We start from the raw sequence: 6,955 nt of genomic DNA on the forward strand, positions 1-6,955 counted from the left end.
CATTCTGGGTACTTACAACAAGTCCCTGGCTCCTGGACTGGTAGTCATGGACCCTAACCTAGCCTAACTCAGAAAAACACCTCCCTACTGCACATGCATAGCACCTAAGACATTATTCACACCAATAAGGGACATAAAAGAGTGAAATGAGGTGTAGTCCCTGGCCATCTTGATGAATAACCCGCCTCCTCTCAGACTATGACGGTAAGAAGGAGTTCCTGAAGCTCTTGCAGTACACTGTTCATGAAGTCTTGCACTGAACTTAGTCATTTGCACTCAGAATTCCATTCTCTTAACACTGCGCACTCTTGTCTTACTTGCGCTCCATTGTCTATCTATCTATCTATTGCCAGACACCATAATCCCGTAAAGGGTGGCCATTTGACACAGAGTTAGTTGTTTTACAGGGAGGGGCACCATCCCTCCACCAACCCACTTGCTGACATGTAGGGAGCACGTATGGTTTGGTTATATGGTTACCACCCAGCGTTGTAAATGGTTTCTTGGCTTACAGGAAACCATTTGGCTTGTCACTCAATGTAAAGCCACCTGTAAAGGAAAGAAAAGGAATAAGAAGTGACAGGAAAGATAGGAGAAATAGGAAGAGAGGAGGGCAGGCACATTGTACCTTAATGAAATAAGTGTTGCACTCTGCACTTAAAGTCTTTCCACTCATAAAACCATTTTCTAAACATAATAAACTCTAGTTAATTTACGTTACATTGAAAGTCAATTAAATCTTTGTCTTTTCACTCAGAACTCAAATTCTATAACACTATATGAACTGATTTTTTTCACTGCACAACACTGTAAATTCCCGTGTGGTGGAGAAGTTCTAGGTGTCTAATCACTGTCAGACTCTGAGAGTAGCTCATGCAGGTGACCTAGGGGTGCGTCGCTGGGTCGTGGTGATGGCGTACCCACTGCAGACGACTCTGAAAAGAGGCGCAAACTCACTTCGAGTGGTGACTCCACCATGCCTGATGTGCTGGGCTGTGGCTTGGAGCATGAGGGCCTGTCTTGGGGAGGTAATGGAGTGGAGCCAGGGCTGGGCACAGCTGGGGTCACAGGCCTGAAAAAGCTGTAAATGGTTGACTGACGCAAGGAACGACAATTTTGATGATTAATGATGCGCTGCCTGAAAGCACGCACTTCCTCCACAAGTCCCAAGGGCCTCATCTCCCTGTCGCAGTCCGGGTGCTCCAGGTAGTCCAGAATGAACTTTAGGTGTTCCCGGAGTGCACTCTGCTAGGGGATGGCTGGAGTAGTGTCACGCTGAGAGGAGTCTGCATCATCGTCATCGTCCTCGTCGGAATCTTCAAGCTGGGTACTGACACCTGCAACTGAAGTTGCGATCTCGATATCAGACAATGTCTGATACCCAGGATAGCCCTCGTCGTCATCCAACCACTCACGCATTTCGTCCACATCAACATCGTCCCCATGCGCACGTACACGTGCATGGAAGTCATCCACGTCAAAACCTAGGAAATCGTGCTCCGCATCCGTTCTGAGAAGCAGACAAGACCAACCATTTTCTAGAGTCTTGACAGGGATTTCCATCCATGCACTGGCCCAGTTGTAGATGGCAGACTTGATGTTGTAGTGGCGAAGGTTTTCCAAAGTCCGCTGGCCTCGTGTGTCCCGTCCCTCCCTGCGCTCGTCCTCGTCCTCAAGAACAACCATCACCTCGTCCAGGAACTTCCATCGGTACAGCCTCTTTGTTGCCACGATCACTCCTTGGTCCATTGGTTGGATGAGAGTAGTAGTATTAGGTGGCAGAAACATGCACCTAATGCGCCCATTCTCAGCCACCAACTCCTTGTCGCACGGGTGGGCAGGTGCATTGTCGAGAAGGAGGGCCTTTACCTGGCCACAATACAGCCAAGAAACGATTCCTTGCAGGGAAAACTAATAAGGCAGATCGCCAGAATATTCAAAGAACCCTTGTCCCCCCTTTCCATGAAAATTTTCTTGATGTTGTTCACATACTCAGGAAACTTAAATGTACAAGTAGTATTCAAATATGAGAACACTATAAAAAAAACCCTCATCAAGAAAGGCCCTTTCAGTAATTCAGGCGTTGTTTACAAAATCCCGTGTAAAAGCTGTAACAAATTTTACATAGGACAATCTGGAAAAGATTTGGAAACTAGAATCTCACAACATAAATACAGTGTAAGGACAGCCCAACAGAGTAGTGGTTTATTTCAGCACAAAGCATCCAGTGATCACCATACTGACTGGGCAGGCTCTAAGATTCTAGCAAGATCAAAAAGCTTAGATGAAAGAAATGTAATAGAATCTTGTCTAATTTCTGGCACATATGAAAAGAATGTAAACATGAGCTATGGTCATTTTAAGTGTGATAAATCGTTAACTGAATTAATTTTAAAGCAGTATACCCCAGACTAACAACTGATTGTTCCTCGTCATGTCCTGGTAGTGTAGTCACATTTGTGTGGGACACACCAAGCATTAATCCTCTAGATCTTAAGTTAAGCAGAAGTATTTATCCCCTCCTCCTCCCTCCCCCCTCTCCCCTTCCCCCTCCCTCCCCCCTCTCCCCTTCCCCCTCCCTCCCCCTTCCCTTTCCTCCCCTCCCCCTTCCCCCTCCCTCCCCCTCCCCTTTTCTCCCTTCCTACTCCTTCCTCCTTTGTCACGTGCATCCCTAAGGAAGAAAAGAGAAAGGTACCTATTGTTCTGTGCATCACCCATTTTTAGATTCAGGTCATCCTTTGTTGTGTACCACTCCCTGCTGCAGGTGACCATAAGTTAAGCCGCAGATAAAAATTCAGGTCATCCTTTGTTCTGTGTGCCACTCCCTGCTGCGAGTGTGCACAAAAGACCTCAACCCTTTACATTTCTGTCTCACTCTGTCCGAAGATGTAATATACGAAAGTATTCACTGTCGCTCCTTTCATTTCTCCGGTGGTTATTTTGCATAAATATCTTCATGGTGAAGTGAAGTCTCTCAATATATATATATATATATATATATATATATATATATATATATATATATATATATATTTTTATATACATATATATAAACATATATATATATATATGAATATATATATATATATATATATAAATATATATATATATATATATATATACAGTACCCTCGCATCCAGCACGGTAATATTGTCATGCATGGGTCACGTGTTGGACCAAAAACGTGTTGGACTAACAATAGAGCTTATGGGGAAAAATGAATTATGTCAGCAACCCTCGGAAAAGTCACCCTAAATACCTACCATATACCTATACATATATTGGTACTATTGTAATTATAATAAATGATACTGTGCTATGAATGATAACTAACCTTTTAGGATAGTGTTGGTGGGCTTGCTGGGAATGGAAGGTGGTATCCAAGGCTGTAGTTGGTCCTACTGGGTCCCCGGAGGATGGCTGCTGGCATCACTAGCAGGTAATGGCTGTTGCTCCTCCTCAACCTCCCTCATAAATCCTTCGAAATCAAACCTCCCTCATAAATCCTTCGAAATCAAACCTCCCTCATAAATCCTTCGAAATCACACTCAGAATCACTATCTTCGTCCACAGCCATGGAAGATCCTGCTTCTGCCTGTCCTAGCCCAGCAAAGTGCATGTTTCTCACACTGTTGCCAGAGCCCCGCCTCATGACTGTGGAAAGTGATCGCTGTCGCTGACTCGGTAGAGAATAAGGAGAAGCAACTTTGTTTATAAACTGGTACACACGCCGATGAGAAGGGTTTCAAAACAATTGATATCTATTCTAAAATATTAATATGTATTCAGTGTCAGGCTAAATGTTCAATGCTGTAGTACGATACATTCTCTGTCGAGTCGCCTGGGTTTTGGTCACACTGTTTTCCCCATTGTATGCTTGGCAGGAATCCATCCAGATGAATTCCAAATGCCCGTGATATCGTTGGCAATTTTACCACGTTACCGTTCCGATTTACCATCGTATCCTCGGCAAACCTGGTATGAAGTGCCGTGTGATAGCCTTCGGCTGCCAGGATCTTGTCTTAAGTTTTTTATTATGATCACGTTGGCTTCATTCATGTCGTAGGCCTTGGCAATGTCAACTTTCCTCTCCCCTTTCTTCTTCCTCTCGATGCTTTCTAGCTTGGTGGCCTGAGGGAGGTGCCGACGCTTCTTGGGGTTCTCAGAAGGCTTCCTAGGCATCATGAGCAGGGTAAAATGCAGTAACAAGGGCAGAATATGCAGCAAGAAAAAAGCACCTTCCAATGCAATTATGCGACTGAGTGGCTCTGTGGTGGGAGAAATGTAAACAAAAAATCACGTGACACCAGAAGCGTTTTTAATTGGGCGGCATCACGATCACATCACGATAGCGGGCGGGGAAGGCTACTTGATCAGAAGTTTTTCATTGGCTATCATCATCATGGGAATGTTCAGTATGGCCGTGTTGGACCGGGGGTGATCGTGCTAGAGTGAACTCTGCGGATTTAGCCCACTTCTCGGAGCTCTGTGCGTGTTAAGCTAACACACTTGTGTTGCAGTAATTAAATCGTATTAAATAATACTAATTAATTGCTCACCGTGCTGGACTCGAATCGTGCTGGACTAACGCGTGCTGGACGCGAGGGTACTGTATATATACATATATATATATATATATATACATATATATATATATATACAGTATATATATATATATATATATATATATATATATATATATATATATATATACAGTATATATATATATATATATATATATATATATATACAGTATATATATATATATATATATATATATATATATATATACTATATATATATATATATATATATATATATATAAATAAATATATATATATATATATCTACATATATATATATATATATATATATACACACAGTGGGCTCGCACAGTGCACGAGCTCAGAGTGCACGAATCACATTGTGCGCGAGTGACCAAAAATCATAACCAAAAAACCTTGAATGAGCGAATTTACCTCACAGAATGCGAGGTAGAGGCAGGGAGTGGCTCAAAAATGCCATTTTCCCTTAGTACATGACCCCCCACACACACACACAACACGTCCATTGTCATGTGTCGTCGTCTTGATGCGCAGAAATTCTTAGGCATTCTACTGTGCAGCTTGGGGTACGAGGCAGCGGGCACACCATTACAGACACAGCTCGTGCACAGTGCGGATCCACTCTCTGGAGCTAACCTGTCGTGTACAACGTGTGGCGCTTTTTTTGCTGCTCCATCCTGGCCTGTACTTCGCCGTCCCATGGCTCCAGCCCCAAGAGTTAAAAAACTTCTGAAACACACAACCAAGTTAGAGGTTATCAAGATGAAGGAGGAGGGACAAGGAAACATTGCTATCGGGAAAGCCCTGAGACTGGCTGAATCAACAGTGAGGACAGTGTGGATGAACCACGATGCCATCACGGCTCTAGTGAAGATGTATGGTGCATCTGACCTAGACGGCCGTTCCAGGGTAGGAAATCGTGAGATGATACTACTGGAATGGTACCTTGCCACCTTCATAATGAGGAAGGAGAAGGAAGGTGTTCCACTGAATGGCAGATTTATTCGGAACTGAGCCCAGCTCTTTTACAAGGCGGCATCTCGCAAGTTAAATGTGGACAATCCTTTCAAGGAATCGGTAGGATGGCTGCACCGTTTTTTGAAATGCAAGGAACTCCGTCACGTCAAAGTGTCTGGTGAACGAGCCACTGGCGACGAGCTGGCCACGAGAGAGTATCCTGTGATATTTAGAGCGCTTCTCGAAGAAGGGCAGTGCACCAAGGACCAGATCTACAATGTCGACGAGACGTCGTTAAACTACAAGGCCATGCCCAAATCGACTTACATCGCTAAAAAACAGAAACAAGCCCTGGCCGCAAGCTCCAGAAGTGTAAGATGATGGTAATGTACGTTGTAAACCTGTAAACCTGTCTGGGAGCCACAAGATGAGGCCAGTTGTTGTACACACAGCTTCAAACCCAAGGTGCTACAAAAACCTCACGAACATGGATGCCAGTGGCGTGTACTGGTACAAGTCTGGAAATGGTTGCATAACCGGGAACATTATGGCAGACTGGTTAACAAGGCACTGCGTCCCCGATGCCAGAGCGAAGTGTCGGGAACTTGGCATTCCATTTAAGATGCTCCTTGTGCTGGGCAATGCACCAAGTCACCCTCGACACCTAGATCTGCACAAGGATTGTTGTGCTGTGTTTCTGCCGCCCTGGACGACGTCACTAATGCAGCCACTGGATCAAGAACTGATCGCTACTGTGAAGCACTTCTGCCACAAGCAAATGTATGACCACCTATGCAGGAAGACCGTCACACAAGAGGAGCTTCAGGTCCTACAAGGAGTTCACGACGAAGACCTCGATGAGGCAACCGCTCCCGTACCATCTCTGCCGGCAGCTGTATCCCGACCCGCCACAGGTGATCTGACTGTTGAGGCATTTGGCATCATTTTACAGTGAAGGATGCAGTTGACTTTCTCCTACAAGCATGGCACCAGATTACACCTGCAATGGTGAGCCATACGTGGCAACTGCTCGTGCCTCACTTATGCACAACCCAGGAGACAGCCATTCAACCACTGGCCGAGGCTGAGGCAGCAACACTGACAGCAGTACAAGTTGTGCCAGGTTTTGAGGACGTTACGTTGGCGGACATACGGGAAGTGCACGCAGCTAATGAGGAACAGCCTCTCGAGGAAGTCTTGCAACGGATAGATGAGGCTGATGCAGAGCCCGACGCCTGGCAGAGTCAAGTTGAGCAGCCTAATGTGATGAAGGGGAATACAGAGCTGTGTATGTCAAGAATATGCAACATACAATGAAAGACAACTATCTTCCCAGTTTCGACTGAAGCAAATTTACACCAGGCAAAATACAATGAAAACCCTGTTTCTACTAGTGCGTGTTTCATATGGTTCGATTTTTCCACACTATATTC

Source organism: Coenobita brevimanus, chromosome 63 (genome assembly GCF_032717465.1).
Source record: "Coenobita brevimanus isolate Jiangsu-jjx chromosome 63, ASM3271746v2, whole genome shotgun sequence".
Lineage (NCBI taxonomy): Eukaryota > Metazoa > Arthropoda > Malacostraca > Decapoda > Coenobitidae > Coenobita > Coenobita brevimanus.